Source organism: Condylura cristata, unplaced genomic scaffold (assembly GCF_000260355.1).
Source record: "Condylura cristata isolate star-nosed mole 26May11 unplaced genomic scaffold, ConCri1.0 scaffold00011, whole genome shotgun sequence".
NCBI lineage: Eukaryota > Metazoa > Chordata > Mammalia > Eulipotyphla > Talpidae > Condylura > Condylura cristata.
This window is the reverse complement of record NW_004567112.1, coordinates 47,373,440-47,392,913: the sequence shown is the minus strand read 5'-3', so window position 1 is coordinate 47,392,913 and position 19,474 is coordinate 47,373,440. Positions and strand designations below refer to the sequence as shown.

The 19,474-nt window shown below is 38.6% G+C and overlaps 1 protein-coding gene across 2 annotated transcripts in view; it reads left to right on the top strand.

The window, feature by feature from the left end:
• The window catches only part of BICC1 (BicC family RNA binding protein 1), a 269,917-nt gene that overhangs the window by 40,888 nt on the left and 209,555 nt on the right, over positions 1-19,474 (top strand). The gene's annotated exons all lie outside the window — the stretch shown is intronic.

Here is a 19,474-nt window from a genome sequence, read left to right as displayed (position 1 = left end):
TTAGCTTGCAGTGCTGTGTCCTAAACATTGTGCCACCAGGGAGGGCTCTCTTTTTTTTTAAAGGTTGATTTACAGAACTGGGGTGCAGGCTAGAGATGTGGGGAGGGTGAGAGGATTCACCAGAGACAGAGTTGGAGCAGAACAGATGGATGGACTAAAACACACTGCTAAGGGGAACAGTGGGAAAGACAGGAGAGATCTGCTGTGCCATGTGGGTCACCTCCCTGGTGAGTATTGAACTCATGCTGTAGTGGCTGTGGGTAGCTTCATAGTGCTGAAACCGAACCCCTTGCACCACCAGGGAGGCCCTAAATCATTTTCATAAATGAGAAATGTAAAGTCAGAAGTACCAATTTCAGAGTCTGAACCAGTGGGATTCTCTGCAGGTGGCAGGCATTTAATATCACTCATCTCTAAAGTGCTAGCAGGACACATAGTAGTCTACCATATTACAATGTGGTACAGATCCTTGCTGGGGTTGCAGTAATCTGGACTGCATAGCATCTACAGTGTTGTGCTACTTTCTGCCTTTTCCTCTGAGCAAGAATGGAGACAGTGGTGCGCTCTGCTGATGCCCTTGACTGTTCCATTACAGCTCATTGTATCCCTATCCTGGGGAGCACTGGCCATCAGTTTTGTCTTGGATTCATCTGTTTAGGAACTAAAAAGGAGCTATGAAATTCATTGTATATGATTTTAATAAATGTGGATGTGAATGGTTTTGGTTTATAGTATTTATTGAAGAAACATTTATGAAGTGATGTACTTTTAGGGAATAATTAAACAATATCTGTGAATCATGCTTTTAGCTCTAATTTTTGTTATTTCCACTTTAAATAGTGGTAGAGGTAAATAGGAAGGAAGGAATTCAAGAATCTGGGTGCCAGCTACTTCTTACACCCTCTTCTCTTTTGATTCTCCAGTTTACTTATGCACAACTTTTGCTTAAATGCACCTCTTAGAGCTCAGAGAAACTTTCATCATAAGCCAAATCTTAAGCCAAATCTTTCAACACTTTACAAAGTGACTGATTCATCTCCTGGATATAATATTCTAACTTATATTCTCAAGTTAGAAGATATAATTTACAGATTGACAGAAAGATGCATTTTATTTTCAGAATTTTATTGGCCTTTGTACTTACTATATGGCATTTCAGCTGGTGGGCACATGTGAAGGCTTGGTATCAATCAGTCATTTTGGTCTGTTATGTCCTCATGTCTAGGGACATAGTGCGAACAAGACAAACATGGGCTCTCGTTGCCAAAGACTTGTACTCAAGGTTTGCAGGAATTTTGTAACCTTGAACACATGGTGAGCAGAGCCTCTTTTCTTTCTGTCCTCGGGGAGTTGACCTTGTTCTTGACCAAGATGTTCTACCTCTGTTGCAGTTTTCCTGTTTAGGTTTTAGGCAAGAGCACAAGCCTCTGAGTAAGAAACAGATCACCCCTCATCCTCACAGCAGCTGGACTCAACTGCCTCCTCATGCCCCGTTGAGTGCCCCGGGAGGACAGTAGTAAATGATAGTGGAAAGAAAAACACTGTATCTGGGAGCCCTTTGTTGCATTAAGTAGCTCTTTCCATTCATCAGCAGTAAGATTGGTTCATTTTTTGAAAGGCCTTGAGAAATTTGTTCTAACTTTGAATACCATACAAAAGGAGGAAGATGGCAACTTTAAAAGAAGCTGATCAGTTAAATACCCAGGGCAAAACTTGAGTTTAACTCTTTCATTTTTCCCTTCCTTTTCCTGGTTTTCTAACTTTCCTTTGTTTCTCCTCCTCTTCTTGGTTTCTTCCTGTAAAGCGACAAAAGATGACATTTACTCAAATATCATCAGTTTCATATTCCCCACCTATATTGGAGAAGTGTGCATATGTGAATGAATTCAAGGAATAAAAAATAGGGTATTGCTTTTTTTGGGGGGTGGGACAGTGAATATACTAATGCTAACCTTACCTGTGTTCCCTTTCTTTTTTTGTTCCCTGTTTTTGAACCATATCTGTCAACTTACTCTGTGATTTGCACACATATAACTATTAAGTATTGTGTATATTTGTGCACATAAGTCTGATTACAACATATTAAAATGCATTTTAAAGTTGTAAATAGTGATTAAAATAAAATTTCCAGCATATCCATTTCCCTAAAGCTGAGAGGATCAGTCATCAGCATGTAACAATATATAACTATAACACTATAGAAAATAGCTTTCATTAAAAAAATAAAATAATAGGCCCTCCCTGGTGGCGCAGCGGGTTAAAATCTAAAGCCACTTCCACATGAGCTTGATTCCCACCTGTTCTGGAGGTGACCACATGGCGTGACAGACCTTTCCTGACCCGCCCACTGCTCCCCTCAGCAGTGTACTTCCTCGATCTGCCTGTTCTGCTCCCCACTCTGTCTCTGGTGAATCCTCTCACCCTTTGCATCTCTGGCCTGTACCCCAGTTCTGTATGAATAAATAAATCTTTAAATAATAAACTAATGTGGTCTTACAGCAGGAAATCTATTCTGATTTATTTATTTTTTAGAAACATATATTTTACATCATTATTCTTGTACAGTGCATTTGTATGCTTCTCCTTTCAGGTATGTTCTCTATAACATTCCCACCACCAATTCACCTGTGAACCATCACTATAGTCCATTGTGTTCTTCTTCCCCTGTTTGGATTCCTCTACTTTCCCCTCCCTTGTAGAATGTTTCTGATTTATAGTTTCCTGCTAATTAAAAAAAATTATTACTGTTATTTTCCCCTCTGTATTCTTCCCATTAGTGAAACCATCCAATATTTTTCTTTTCCCTTCTGGCTTATTATACTGAGCACAATCCCTTCTAGCTCCATCTATCTTGCTGCGAATGACATGATTTTATCTTTTTTTGGTTTCTGAATAGTGTTTCATTGTGTATATGTATACTACATCTTCTTGATCCAACCATCTATTTTTGGGTATTTGGTTTATTTCCTTATCTTACCTATTATAAATAGTGCTGCAGTCAACATAGGGATGCAGATACTCTTTTGAATTAATGTTTTTGTGTCCTTTGGGTAGACTTGTGGGTGAAATTGCTGGGTCATATAGTAGCTTCATTTTTAGAGGTTTGAGGAAATTCCACACAGCTTACCGGAGTAAGCTTACCGAATGTTATGGAGAACATACCTGAAAGGAGAAGCATACAAATGCACTGTACAAGAATAATGATGTAAAATATATGTTTCTAAGTGCAATATTGTTGCATTCCCAACAATATTGTAGGACAGTTCCTTTTTTTCCACACCCTCACCACATTTGTTGTTGCTGGCTTTTTTAATCTGTGCTGTTCTCATTGGTATAAGGTAGTATCTCATGTTGCTTTTGATTTGCATTTCCCTGATTATAAGCTCAACATTTTTTCATATACCTGTTGACCATTTATATCTCCACTTTGGAGAAGTGTCTTTTTAGCTCTTCTGACCATTTTTTGACTGGATTGTTTATTTTTGTTGAGTCTTATGAGTTCTTTGTAGATCTTCATAATCAGTCCCTTATCAGTTTGTACAGAATGAAAAAATTTTCTCCCAGTCAGAAGGGTATCTTTGTTTTGGTTAATGTCTCTCTTGCTGCAGAAGCTTTTTAGTTTGATGTAATCTCAGCTGTTCACATTTTATTTCTTTGCTTTGGGGGAGCATTTTGAGTTGGTTTTAGGGTATGGTGTAAAGTAGTAGTTAGTCTAGCTTCATTTTTTGCATGTGGCAGTCCAGTTTTCCTAGTACCAATTTATTGAGCTAACTGTCCTTGTTGTAGTGCATGTTCTTTGCTCCTTTGTCAAAGATCAGTTATCAATCAATATGTGGGTTTATTTAAAGGTATTCTAATTTAATTAGTATAAAAAAACTGAAGTCAGTGCTTTTATTAGTGACATTAAGTATATTTCAGCATATATTTTTATTTTCATAAAACAGTGCATTTTTATTACAGAAAAAGGTAAAAGAAAGGGTAAGGATAATAAAAACACCTATTTTAGCTAGTCAGCAATGCTTTTTAGAAATATCACTGTTAAACCTTTAAAGACTTTGCTTTTGTTGTGTGACTATATACATAAGCTTTTAAACTATAAAACAGTGCTGTGGTCAACCTATTGTTAATCACTTAGAATTTTTGTTTTACGTGCTTCTGAAATTCTTCACATACTTCTCTGTCTTGATTACACTGATGTTTTTGGTATTTTAAGATCATCACTTTGTACTGTAGTGCGTCTGCCATTTTTTATTTTGATGTTTCCTGTTCTGATGTTTATCTGTCTCTTATAGTTAGGATCCTTGTCTGTCTTCAGTTCTTTATACTCTGGAGTTTGGTTGTGCTAGGACCTGGGTTAGCAGATAAATAAGCTTTTTAGGGATTTTTGTTAGGAGTCAATGGGATATGGAGAGAGAACTTAAAGAAAGAAGAGTGAGGTTCTTGGCTAAGATTTCTGATTTCCATCAGCCTCTTTGTGGGAGGCTGAATAATACCCTCCCGTCCCCCCAGAGATGTCCATGTCCTTTTCTCCAAACCTGTTGGTTTGTTATCTTACATGGAAGATGGACTTTATAGATGTGATTAAATTAAAAATCTTGAGTGGGGAGATAGTCCTTTATTATTCAACGGGACCATTGTAATGAGCAGTGTCCTTATAATAACAAAGGTCCCAGTAAGAGAAGAATGGAATGAAAGAAACTGAATTTAGAATGATGTGTTTTGAAGAGGGAGGTAGAGCCATTTGCCCAGGAATGTGGATAGCTCCTGGTACCTGGACAAGACAAGGAAATGGTTCTCTTTAGAGCTTTCAGAAGGCACATAGCCCTGCCAACACTGCTTTTAGACAGACAGACCTTTCCAGACTTCTGACATCCAGAACAGCCAGATAATACATCTGTGTTGTTTTAAGTCACTGAAAGTATGGCAACTAGTTAAGTACAATAGATAGTCCCCCCCCCCCAAACAGTGAGCTTTTTGGAGGGCAGAATTGTAGCCGAACCTTATATATTTTAAAATATATATATATATATATTTTAAAATCCAATATAGCATACATTACAAACTAAAGATGCCAATGAGAGAAAGGAGACTGACTTCACCACTTGACCTTTGAAACTTGTAGCCATAGGCTGTCAAAGTTGATGAGAAAGAAGTTGGAGAGTTAGTTGGTTAAAAAAAAGCGCCTTTTGAAATTTAGAGGAATTACTAACAACTCTCTGTTAATTCATCAGAACTCCACTGTGCTTGGGGATGTAATTTCCCCATTTAATTAAGAAATGTTTATGCATTCTACAACACTCTAGTGAGCCCAAAACGTTTGAAACATTCCCCTCCTCCCCCCAATGGAGAAACTCATCATCATAATACTCAGTTTTCTTAACTGTAACATGAAATGGTCAGGGACATGAAAAACAAGTCTCTCATTGCTGGCTTGTGCATAACCTCTATCAATAGCTTTAGCCGGAAAAATGACTCTTAACACATTCTCCTATTTCATAGGTCACTTGAATTACCAAAGCAAAAAGCCTATGTCTGTAGTCACCATCCATGTCTGTGAGATTCTGGCTGCTGTGAGGAGTTATTAACAGACAGACGTGCTGTGTTGGCATGGCGAGTCTTGCTGGCAGTCCTATACATGCTTCCTCTCCTTCGCTTCTTGGAGGTGACCCTTTCCTAGCCATACATTTATGAGACAGTTGCTTGGGACCTGTGTATGTTTTTCTGTTACTCAGTCTCAGCAAATTTGCTTAGCTGGTATTTAGGTCTGTCACCAAGTAGCAGTGCCACATTAGAAGCTTGGAGAAAGGATACTTATGTCAACTGCTCATACATCAGCAGCCTGTAGCATAATTGAATATTTGATGGGACAATTGTAAAAAGATGTAAAAACTGTCTGGCTTTGCACTTTAAGATGTAGAAAATGTCCTTAACATGTCCACAGAACACTTTATATACTTACTGGTTAACATATTTTCTATTGATATTGTTTTGCTTCAGGGTATAAACTTTAGTTTTTGATGATCCATTCCCTAGAAATTCCCAGAAGGTTTTAATGCAGATCTCATGAATCAACTGTTTTTACCATGAGCCCTCAAAAGAGATTAGTACTCTTTCCCTCCTTATTTTAGGAAAACTATGATGACAAAGAAAAGTGACTTGTCATTGATTGAAAAGAAAACAATGTAAATGCCCTTCCCCATAATTGACTATTTTGAATTTTATGCTTCAATATTTCATTCACTTCCTAATTTTTTTAAAAAAGGTTTATTTAACTGTGTATACAGAACTGGGGTATAGGCCAGAGCCTCAGGGGTGGCGAGAGGCCCCACCAGAAACAGAGTGGGAGCAGAACAGGCAGATCAACGAAGTACACTGCTGAGAGGAGCAGCGGGCAGGCCAGGAGAGGTCTGCTGAGTCATGTGGTCACCTCCGGGGCAGGTGGGAATCGAACTCATGTGGAAGTGGCTTAAGCTTCTTAGTGCAGTGCTTTAACCCGCTGCGCCACCAGGGAGGGCCCCTAATTTTTTTTTTTAACTACTGCAGTAAACTAGTGATTACTAGTACAATGTAGTTAAGACTTAGCAACTGACAGTTTCAATATGATATTTAAAGAAATTGCTTAGAGTTAAATAGATGACTAGCATTTTAAAAACACCTAGTGTCTAGGAGTCTCCCGGCCAGCTGTGCGTGGAGAGCTGGTAGAGGTGCCCCTCAGGGAAATAGCATCATCCGTTTCTGAAATAAGATTCCTAAGGACCTACAGACAGAGGCACCCTCATCACAAAGGTTTAGACATTGGAAAGGGAATGGTCTTCTTGAAGAACACTGAGAAATGTTATATGATAAGTGATGATAATACTGTAGGGAGGAAGTTTTGGGAAAAAAAGAAACAAAAATATGTTAATATCTCTTGGAGTGAGAATTTTTCAGTCAGTGAACTTCTAATTCCATCAACTTCTTGTCCATGTGAGTTTAAGTAATAGCATTATGTGTCTACAGTGATTTCCTGATCTGTACAACTAAGTAATATTATCTACCTGTGGGAGGAGAGCACTTAGAAGCACTGGACATGGAAGCCTCTTTCCCTCTAGTTCAGAATTAAGTCTCCATGTCCTTTATTTTCCTCATTCTCCTCAGGGCCTCTGATGACCTTCCTTGGTACTTGCAAGAGCTAGACTGAAATGTCAGAAACCAAACAAGAGCCCAGGACTTATTTGGGAGGGGTCTGATTTGGGAATATCCCTGGATTAGCAACTCTTGGGTCGCTGCCTTCAAAGAGGAGTTCCTCTTGAGAGCATCACACCCTATCCCAGGTCAACTTTGTTCCAAGGTTTTCTAAAGCGAATTCTGTATTATATAGCACATATTTAATTATTCCAGTGGGTTATCACTTCACCCCAATTTTAAACTGAGAAATCCTTTTGGCAAGGATGAAAGGAAAGGAAGAAAGGTTGCTGGCCAGCAAAAACAGAATAGGAGAGGAACTTGTGCTTAGATCGCCCACATCAGCACACTACTTCCACTCCAAGGAGGCAAGAGATTTCTCAATCCCAAAAATCCAGCCAGGGTTTTTTAGGTAAGGATTGGTTCTTCGTGTTCAGTGTTTATCTTGGATTTCTTCACACTTTTTCCTGTTTCTGGTGCTTCAGCCCCTTCACCCCACTTCTCTCAACCCAATGAATTGCCAGAAGAAAGAAGGTAAGAAACATCTGAATGCCCTTTGTGGAGAATTACTTTCATAGAAAACTTTAGTTTTCTATGAAAGGGCAGTTTTGCCTCAGAGCTGCTGGGCTGTAGGCTGACAGGGGGTTAGGTTTGAAAGAATGGTGTGCGAGAGAAATTTTGTTCAAGTTTCTCTTACTTTACCTTTTGTGTTCTTAAGGAAAATGTTTGAAAATGACAAATCAGGACATTCTACTTAGATTATACTTAAAAATTTTTCAGTTTGGGCTTTTAATTTTTTTTTTCCTTCTCCAGATATCATGGGACTGGAAATGAACCTGTGTAGCTTTGGTAAGCATGCAGTAGACATGCTGTGCGTGTTTTCAAGTTACACTACAATAGCACATCAAGTTAAGTGAACTGCATATAGAATACAGCCAGTAATGTTCATTTGGAGATGGAGTAACTCAACATTTTGTTTAAACAGCTTCCTGGCAGTTCTCCAGTCTCAAACCTCTTTACTTATAGAGCTTTGCATTTCCCTTCTTGTTGCAGTTCCCCTCACTCCAAGGAATATGCGTCTGTGTCATAAAACTTAAATGTTTTGAGGGCTTTATACTGCAATAGCAAAAGAATAGCAGGAATCATTTTGGGGGAAATGCTTACTTTGATGTGTATCCTATAGCTTTCCCAAATCTGTAACTTTGGGAAATGCAAATTAAGATGATTTCTTGATCAGCTGCAGGCATCAGTAAATAAATAACTTGACTGCCTATCTAGAGAACAATGATAAGATGAATGTCCTAAGTACTTCCTCTTGTTTCTGGGACACTCAAGGCACCTTGGTAGGGAAATTTACTGAAAAACAATATACATAGTATATAGCTCTGATGTCAGGCTTAGAGAAATTATCTTTGGCTCTACTATCACTTATCTTCCCTTGTAACATTGAAGCGCACGCTGTAGTAGTGCCCAATGTGCTTTTCCTGGCCTGCTGTTCTTGTAGGTTTGGCCCTAGTAGACATAAAGGTATTCCAAGTTGGCCAACCTTCTTGATGAACTCTTTGAGCCTGAGAAGCTGGAGGCAATGGCAGGAGCAGCCAAGGTGACTGGCGCTACAAGGCTAGTGTTGAAAAACGATGAAGTGGAGCTATTCAGAACAGATGCAGAGTTACTTATTTCAATTGATCCCATCTTTGTAGGATTCTTTTCAACTTTATAACTGCTTCTTACGTTGGCTTTGTATGTTTATCTTTCCTGTAACTTTCTAGCGTAATATATTTGAGCCAGAAAAACTTAGAATTTGTATGAATACAGTTTGGAAATGTAAAGGTTAGAGAAATTATTTGTAAATAGAAAATTTAACTTAGAACTTTAACAGTGTGTATTTACCAGACCTGAACCCATTTAACCTGGAATCACTAAGCCAACTTCTAATTTAGCATTAGCACTGCTGAAACAGAAGCAAATGAGTACTAAGTGTATTTTTGGGTCAGATTCCTCCAGATGCTTTTGCTTTATGTGAAACATAAAAAAGGATCTTAATCACTTTGTGAAATGTTTCATGACATTTCCATTAATGGTTTGTAAAATACTGCCACTGATATTTTATTGTTTGCTTGATGAAGCAAAGGTGTCTGCTTCATCAATTTCTCATTTCCTTTATTGTTATTTGTCATTGCATCCTAGGCAACAACAGTTTGAATTGAATTTGATTTCCCAGTTTCCTTATTTCTGCTTCATTGACTACATGTTTTTAGAAAGGCATTCTGGCCAAATTCAGAGCTCACCAGTTGTTGAATAGAGTAATAAGAATTCAGAGATGTATTTTATGGGAAGAAATCTTTGTCTTTCTACTTGGTCCATCAAAACACCAAGCTAACGGTAGATGCTTCATTGAATACTAGTTGGATTGAATGATCAAAGAGTGCATTAATTTTTGTGGATGGTAAATTTGATGGTGCCCAACCTTACAAAAGTTGCCTGAGGGCAAAGACTATGATATTTCCATGAGAAGCCTGTTATTAATCTAATGCAAAAATATTGTTGATGGTAAAAAAAATTCATTAAAAGTAACGTTATAATTCTCAAAAATATACATAAAATTCAAAAGCACAAAAACTCTTCCTTAAACTAGTGGTCTTTCTTTTAACTATACTATTTTATAGATAAAAGAATTAGGGACAAAATAGCAATAAAAATTATCTCTGGTGGCCTTCCTGGTGGTGCAGCAGGTTAAAACACTGCACTAAGAAGCTAAAGTTCGATCGCTGAACTGTATGAGTTCGATTGCTGCCTGCCCCGGAGGTGACCACATGGCGCGTCAGACCTCTCTCAACCTGCCCACTGCTCCCCTTAGCAGTATACTTCGTCAGTCGGCCTGTTCTGCTCCCCACTCTGCCTCTGGTGAATCCACTCACCACCCCTGCATTTCTGACCTGTACCCCAGTTTCGTATGCAGAAATAAAATAAATCTTTAAAAAAATTAAAAAATGAAATAAAAAAAATTATCTCAGGTATTGGGGAGCACAAGAAAAATAGCCAGCACGGAGGAGAAAAAAATCATGTTGTAGACGATCCCCTCACCTTGTAAAGATGGTGTGTCTTTATGGTAAATATTATGGTAAATATTTTCTTTTGTTGCTATGTATTGCTTGCTGGCATGGTTTTCTATTATGTAGTATTGTATTTTTCTAGACATTTGATTTATTTTTGGTTACCTGGAAGAAGAGAGAGAAGATTTGGTGCTTCATATTAATAATTTTTATCCATATCTATGGCAGAGGGGATAAAGAAGATAATTTATATTTGATTTTTGTATTATTTAAGGTCTCTCTATTATTTGAGACTTTACCTCAGACAGAATGACCTGGTTTAGGTTTTGGGAGCTGTGTATTTCCTTCCTGGGCACTCCCCATTCTTCTCCTTTTCCTTCTTCCTTCAGTTAGAAATTGGGCTATTGTAGTTGTTGTATAATGATGTCCTGAGCTAAATAGCTAATCTCTGTAGCATTAAATTCAGTTTATAGCATTTTTATACAGGTGTTTCTCAGTGTGGGTAAATTAAAGTATTACCATGTAATGTGTAGTTACTGTAACGAACTTCCCCTACCTCACATCCAAATCTTTATAATTGGCAGAATCCATTGACTGTTCTGTAAGCTTAGTGAAATTGCAGGCTCTGTGTTTTAGCCCTTATGTTAGATGTTCACTTGTGAAGGGAAGGCTTTCAAGCAGTATGAGTGACTTCTGACCTGCCTTCAGAGGGAAAATCTTAATCCCAGGGTGCCTATCCAAACAGTCTGGGGCACCAAACTTTCTCAACTAATACTCCTGTTTAGTCAAAGGTACAGGTACCCAATAGTATTGCCAGGCAGCCAATCCACATTTTAAAGACATGACTGAAAATAATTTTTAGCTGCCATTTTGTTAATTAACAAAGCTCTAGCATTTGGGGCACGGAAAAAGTTCAGACTCAACTCACTGGAGTTGCATCCCTCTGAGTAGAGACCTTCAGATGCTAACAAAGCACACTTGGGGTGCATACCCAGTTGGAGTAACCAACCACTGCTGGGTGTGGGTCCAAATCAACCAGTCCACACATGTCACATGAGCTGTGCTGAAGTATTTTAAATAGAATTACAGACAACAATAGGAGGATGTTTTGTGATTATTCTTGTATGTGAGAACCAGATTGGGAGATGCATTTGGGCACAAAAATGTTGAAATATAAGAAACATATTTGTGGTTGATGGGAAAAAATTGGAAACACATTTGACGTGGAGACTGTCCTGGAAGACCTAAGGCACATGGTTGCCAGAAACAGGCCCTGTCAGTCTTTTTTTCTGAAGAGAGGATACTTGGAAGTAAAGTGAGATAAAAACAAAGCATGTAGTCCCATAAACTTTTTCTTTGCGTAAATTAAAAATGTATTATAAAGTGATATATATACAAACTTCAATTGTGTGTGTGTGAACAACACATTGAAGCACACAAAGCCCCTTCACCTTCAACAGATTTCAGATACTTTGGTCAGAGGACTCTTTCATTTTAACAATTAGGACCAAAAAGCGACTTTATTCATCTCTTGAGAAATTTTGATGATGTGTGTTATAGCTATTGATATTGATAAGCTAGAAATTAACGTGGAGATTTAAAAATGCACTTAATAGTCCATTTAAATATACTTCTAAACCCATTGCATGCTAATAAGAATTTTTTTTTTCCATGAAAAAACTGTTCCCAAATAAGACATTTATTGTGGTGAATGATGTAGTTTTACATCTTTGCAAACCTGTTGTACTAAAAGACATCTGGACTGTCACGGCTACTTCTAAATCCAGTCTGTTACTCTTCATGCAGCCTTGAAAAGCCTTAGCATATACACTGGAGAGTAAATAAGGATGAAAGGGCAAAAATGACTTGATCATTAGTAGTATGGAAATAATTTGATTTCTCAGATGTTCTTGAAAGGTTATCAAGAATTCCTAACAGTCCTGGATGACACTAAAGTTTCACAAAGTGCTTTTCTCTCCATTATTTGAGGTGGTCCTGCTCACCCTGAGATAAGCCCTGTCTACATGTTACAGTTGAGGAAATCTGAGGCTTCACGAGGCTTAACCTTGAAATAAAATGCATTATGAGAGTTCCTGAGTTACTAGTACAACCAGGTTTTTATTTATTTATTTTTTCAATTGTCATAATCTTAGTTGACATTGTTTGCGTTTTAGGGGTTAAGACCTCCCTGTTTAGGTGTATGTTACCACACCACACCCACCACCAGTGCGCTCAGTCCATCACTAGAGTCCACTGTGCTTACTCCCCACTTTCTCTCCCTTCCACTTTGATAGCCGCAGTTCTACAGGTTTCTAGGGTTTGTTACTAGTTTGTAGCCAGGTTTAAATAAGAATCTGATGGTTCTGTTTAGGTGATTGTTCTTTTACCATTCATCTGAGTTTACTATAAATTGTATCAACCTACTTAAAATTTAGAGTTGTGAAAGTTTGTTACTGTTGAAGGAACTTTACACTAAGAGGTTGTTTGCAATAGAAGTGTATATATTTTTGTATAACTTCTCAGACATTCTTTCATGATCTAATGCTTGATGAGTGTTTCTGACAACTATAAGTGATACTAGTTACTATGATTTTTTTGGTATGTACTTTAAATAGGTTGAAGACAGCTGTTTGATTTTCTCACCATATGTGGAATACATTCACACCTTAGAAGAGAGTGAATCTGGCTGAGTGTCACCAAATGCTAATTAAATTTACATTCCCTACAAATGTGTCCCCTCCATGGAGGTCAAAGCAAGTCTCTCTCCTGAGTCTTTTAGGAATAAATCTATTGTGTAAGATTTTTGTTTAAAAATTTGAAAGTTTCAGTGGACTTACATTGTTTGTACAGGGTATTTACTATTGCTTTAATATTCAATAAAAGTGAAGTATGAGAAAATGAATATTATTCAAAAAGCAAAAAAGCCGCAACTTTTTATTGTTTTGTGTCATAGACACCCTATTTCTTTAAGTTGCTATCAATTTCTACATACTTGCCCTCAACTTTTGTTGAGGGAAGAAAACTTTACCCACCAGTGACAGACTATACTTAGAGTAGCCCTGATGTCTATTACAGCCACTGGTTCTGCTCATATAATTCAAACTGGAATTTTAGTCATTTTATTTCCTGCCTCCCACTCTTAATCTTAGCTTAATATTGAGAATTTTTGTTTGTTCTTTTCGGCCTCTTCAAATCATATTTAAATTGTTGTTGTACATTGGAAACTGCTACAAAGTAAGATATGTGGATATAAAATATATTAAAAAGCATCACTGCTATTACAAAAATACACCTAAACATAATCTCAGACAGCAGTGTTCTGGATCTATTTTTGTTGATGTTGTTGTTGTTGTTGGAGGAGGACAAAGTAAACTGGAGAGAAAGAGGTTATCCCAGTTGTCTTGAGTTAAGGGAAGGCTGGAATGGTTGCTTAGTTTTTCTTTATGTGGGGAAGGTGGGAAAAAAGGGAAAGTGGAAACAAAAAGGTTTGGGGCAGAGGAGGCTTGCAGCCGTAAGAGAAAGGAGCTTCCCCTCAGAAAACGTTGGCTTCTCAGCTATGCACCTACCAGCTGGGTCTGAGGTTATGGTGGTCAGTGCTGGGGTTTCTGTGGGGAATTAGTCATTAATTGGGTGTCCTCCCTGGGAGTGGACAGTGGCCAGTCCCTTTTCATATAGCTTCACTTGATGCATTCAGAACCTAGAACAGGAAAATGGGACAGTGAGTCCTGTAGAGGTAGAATTTTAGTTCCAGGGTATGCAGCTAGTAGTGAGGCCGGGTTGGACCCACATCAGTCTGCTGCTAACACCTCTGGCCTTTCCAGGTTGGCTGCAATTTGAAAAGTTGGGGATTTGAGCCTGAGGTGGGCCAGGTGGTTGCTATCAGTGATTCTGGTACTTACTATAGTATAATTTCCTACAGTACTTCTCCAGATAAAGAAGATGGAAGATGGTTGAATATCTGTTTCCAGAAACATTTTTAAGGAAATCAGAGAGAGGCCAAAAGGGATTTAAGTTTCTCCAGAGAGGAAGTTGAGAAACTCAAGTATAGCAAACCGCTAATGCCAGATGTTATTTATCCAAAGGTTTTTGGCTACATCGCAATATTTTCTGGATCCCTGCTAGTACTCTGCAGTCTTTCTGAAGCTGCTTTGAGTTTTCAAAATATAAGTACCTGAATTTGAAACCATGGTCATTTAACCTAAAATATGCTCTTAAAACCCTAAATTCTTTGGAATAACAATGGTGGAAGCACAGAAGGAATTGCTCCAAATGATTATTTGAAGTATTATTTTGTTCCAAGTGGAAAAATTATTTCTCAACTGGCAACTATTTTAGCTAGAGTAAGCTGTGTTTATGCTTTAAAAAAATCACTCTTACTCCATACACGTGGAATGTTTCCTACTTAAAATTTTAATTATTCTTTAATGGAAGGCTAAAAGGAGGGTTTCCTGTAGCAGTCTTGGCTTTTCTACCTAAATAATAACAAAACCTTTAATATTTACTCATAAGCAAAAAATACTTATTTCCCTGTAAAGGGTATGGAGAGGTGGGTTGGGGTAAGGTAATTAAACTTTCCCATAAAAAAGGACTATTGGTTTATGATCTCAAATCCTTAATTACCCTCTTTACCCGTGTGACTGTTTCAGTAATGTTCCAATTTTTATCTTTATTATATTTTTCTAGAATTATTTTTTCTCTTAGAATGGATTTTCAAGTTATTATGCTTCTGCTGAGATGTCAGTCAAGGGATCTCTTCTAATTGTTGCTGTGTTCCTCAGCACAACCACACAGTCCTGGCCAGAGCCCATGCCTTATTCCAGTACACCTCTCTGACTGCTAGAGAACCTGGAGGAATGTCCTGTTGTGCTTCATCTCTTTTTCCTTCTTAATAAAGAGTGATACAGAAATATTTTTCTCCCCTCTTTGATTTTGGCTGTTGAAAATGTTCCTAAAAAAATAGCCCACATTCCTGCCTTAGTCAGCACAGTGGAAATGGTGGCTGAAAACCTTCTAGCATCGGGTGACTTTTCCAGATCCCACTTCTTAAGTGTGTGGAGATTTGTGAGGAGTGGAGAGTAACAGTTTGTAACATAATTGCCAGAGGGGCCTGGACCTTCCTTGCTGTGTGCCCTGTCCCCCATCAGAGGGAAACTTGAATCAGTTTGAGCCCTGCTGGCAACTCACTCTGGAGCAGGAGTTCCACTTCCCCTTCACAGGTGTGCAAGGTCTCTCCCTTCCCCCAGCTGCTCCTCTTTGAAAGCCAGCAACTATTCTCTTCTTTCTGTCCTTTAAGACATTAAATGGCCACTTTTTTTTTTTAAAGATTTATTTATTTATCCATACAGAACTGGAGTACAGGTCAGAGGTGCAGGGGCAGTGAGAGAATTCAACAGAGACAGAGTGGGGAGCAAAACAGGCAGGTCAACAAAGTACACTGCTGAGGGGAGCAGCAGGCGGGTCAGGAGAGTTTGCGGTGCCATGTGGATCACTTCCGGGGTGGGCGGGGATCGAACTCATGCTGATGTGGCTTTAGCTTCTCAGTGCTGTGCTTTAGCCTGCTGTGCCACCAGGAAGGGCCTAAATGGCCACTTTCAAACATTTTTTACACATTCCTGTTCACTTAAGAATAAAGGGATTACTTCCCTCAGGAGACATCTCCTGAGTTTTCCCACCACCCATTTTGAAATAAATCCTCATGACACCTGAATGTCTTTTGAGTTTTTTCTTCTTGAGATAGGATGATGAGGAGCCCAAAGCTCTCCTCACACCATGCCCACAATGTTCAGCCACCCTGAACTACTGTTCTCCAGCAGAGACCCAAAACCTTGTTCCTACTGAGCTCAGTTTCTCCTGGGGGAAGCCACTGCTTCCTGTGGACTCCTTACCAACTGGTGTGAAAGTGAAGCTCAGTGGGTGTCCGTAAAGGCAATAGTCTTCTCATCCTGGATGCAAGGCTTCCTGTTGGAGCTGAGTGTACCAATGTCCTCCATGAAAGGAGGTCCTGCCTTATTGGGGGTCAGAGACTGGTGGGGGAAAAGTGTTTGTTTTATAGTCCATTCTCAGGCGCAGGTATTCAGGACTCTTTCTGGGTGTCATTTACCGCTGCCAGTATATTTCCTTCTTTGGCAAGGGAGTGCACATTTCTGATTCTAACTTTTGAAACCATGGCAGGATTTCCCTTCCTAATTACTGAGCCTGTTGTGACACTCTTGTGAGCTGCGGTCCCCGTCCTTCTAGCCAGCTTCTGCCCAGTTGGTTGAGATGGTGTGCTCCTGGAGGTCTCAAGGCTCATTTTGCTCAAAGGGAACATGATTAAAAAGGATAATGTACAGTTTCAGATAACTGTGCCTAATAACATTGAATGTTTCATATGCTGAAGTATCTTTTAAAATGTTAATTGGGGCCCTCCCTGGTGGCGCAGCGGGTTAAAGCACAGCACTGAGAATCTAAAGCCGCTTCCGCATGAGTTCGATTCCCGCCTGCCCCGGAGGTGACCACATGGTGTGGCAGACCTCTCCTGACCCACCCGCTGCTCCCCTCAGCAGTGTACTTCGTCGATCTGCCTGTTCTGCTCCCCACTCTGTCTCTGGTGAAGCCTCTCGCCGCCCCGAGCCTCTGGCCTGTACCCCAGTTCTGTATGCACAAATAAATAAATCTTTAAAAAAAAATGTTAATTGGACTGATTTTAATGGTATTCCTAAGTCAAGTACTTCACAAAGCCACAAAAGTAGTAATACTTACATTTAAAATATTGATTATCTTATATTACTCAAAGTCTGCTTATTATATATGCTTAATAATTTTTAATTTTTAGTTTACTTAATCCACAGATCTAGTGATAATAATTTTTGAGAAAGAATATATGAAAAGTACTCTGTTTTATAAAAGGGCATTTCAACTTCATGTGCCTCTCTTTTGTGGTTTTTAAAAAGAAAAAAAATTACATACAGTTGAGATAAAAAAGTACAAAATGATGTAAAAATAAACTATTATATTTTAAAAAAGAAAAAATTTACAGTAAGCAGAAAAACAGTACATTTAAGTAAGGATTTTGTTCCTTGTGGGAAGGGAAAAAAGGGTCTGAGATATTGGAAATATCAAGATTTATGGAAGATGGAGGAAAGTATATGTTTGTTTTGGCAATATATGTGCATCACTTGTTTCAAAAGATAAAAAAAATTACATCATAAAATGTAATCTCATTCCTTCAATCATCAAATTATTTGGTTTCCCTCTGTTTTGAGATAATCGCTTTTACCATATTCTGTGGTTTTTACCCTAATGGTCATGGACCAATATACAAGCATTTATCTGTATAAACTGCTTGATTTTGAAGCACAATTGTAGCATTTTCTACACACTATCCCTAATTTTTTCATTTTTGACTTAGTATTTTGAAGATTGTCTAAGGACATTAATTTTTTTAAAAGATTTATTTATATATTTATGCATACAGAACTGGGGTACAGGCCAGAGGTGCAGGGGTGGTGAGAAGATTCACCAGGGACAGAGTGGGGAGCAGAACAGGCGGATCAACGAAGTACACTGCTGAGGGGAGCAGTGGGTAGGCCAGAAGAGGTCTGCTGCGCTGTGTGGATCACCTCTGGGGTGGGGGGGGATTGAAATCACATTGAAGTGGCTTCAGTGATTTTGCAGTGCTGCAATGCTGTGTCCTTACCCTTTGTGGGGTGGAGAGATGGGAAGTGGGGGGTAGAGTGGGTGGGAGAGGAGGGGGTGGGGGTGGCTGGACTCTTTCTAATGTGTGGCTGCTGGATGTACTAACATTATTTAGTGCATTATTTATGGACATTTCTCTTGTTTTCAGTCAGTTTTAGAGTATGTGCATTTTGATTTCAAAGGATGTTACAAAAGAATTCTCCATAAACACTCTGCTTTATATTCACAGCAATAATGAGTGTGATTGCCTCATTTTCTACATTCTCACCATCATCATGAGGTCTAGCTTTTGAACGTCTATAAATAATATCAGTATATATATTTTTTGATATAGTAAAAGTGATATTTCAGTATAGTTTAAATTGACATTTAAGTTAATATAAAAAAATATCTTTGACTCTCATGCTACTAGATTTGATCACTGTCCTTTCCAGACCCTTCCTTTACAGTTTATATTCTTTGTCTAGATGATATTAAAGATATATATTCCTTTGCCATCAATGTAGATGACTTGGTGCCATTTGTTGTCTATTGCTACTGTAATAATTGCCACATATTTAGTAGTTCAAAACAACACAGATATATTATCTTATTGTACTGGAGTCAGAGGTCCAAAATGTGTCTCACTGGGCTAAAATTAAGATGCTGGCAGGGTTTTGTTCCTTCTGGAGGGTTGAGGGAGAATGCATCCCCCTGCCTTTCCTGTCTTGTAAGGGCCACTTGCATTCCTTTGATAATAATTCCTTCCGTCTTTAAAAACAACAGTGAAGCGTTTAAAATCATAGACTCTTGACCTGCTCTTTGATCTTTAAATACATTTTGAGTATATTGGTCCCTCCGAAAAAATATGGGATAATTGCCTTATTTTAAATTTATTTGTTAGCCATCTTAACTTGCAGTCTTTATTCCCCCTCACCATATGTCCTATTGATACATAGGTTGTGGGAGCCATTGTTCTATCCACCATACTGGTCAAACTCCACATATCCAAAACAGAATTCATAGTTTTCCTATCCTAAACAGTCTTTCTCCAATGTTTTGCCTTAGTAGATGGCTCCTGTAGCAAATGTACCTCAGAGTTATCTTGAATTCCATCTTTGTGTTCCTCACTTCCCATATATAACCTATCATCAACTTTAAAAAAAAAAAAGTTTATTTACTTATCTGTATACAAGGGGTGTAGGCCAGAGGTGCAGGGAGGATGAGAAGGTTCAGTAGAGATAGCGTGGGGAGTAGAACAGGGAGATTTACTGAACTACACTGCTGAGGCGAGCAGTGGATGAGACAGGAGAGGTCTGCTGTGCCGTGTGGGTCACCTCCCTGGAAGGGGATGGAACTCATGCTGTGGTGGCTGTGGATAGCTTCATAGTGCTGAGCGTTAACCCTTTGCACCAATCACCAGGGAGGCCCTATCATCAACTTTTGTGGACTTTGCTTTTAAGATAATTTTAAAATTAAAGACATCTGGCTCATCCACACCTATCCCAACATTTCTTTTATCTCTTGCTTGAACCTCTCTTGGAACTTTGGAACTGCTGTCAGTTCGTCCTTTTTATTTCAATGCAGTTGAGTTATGATTG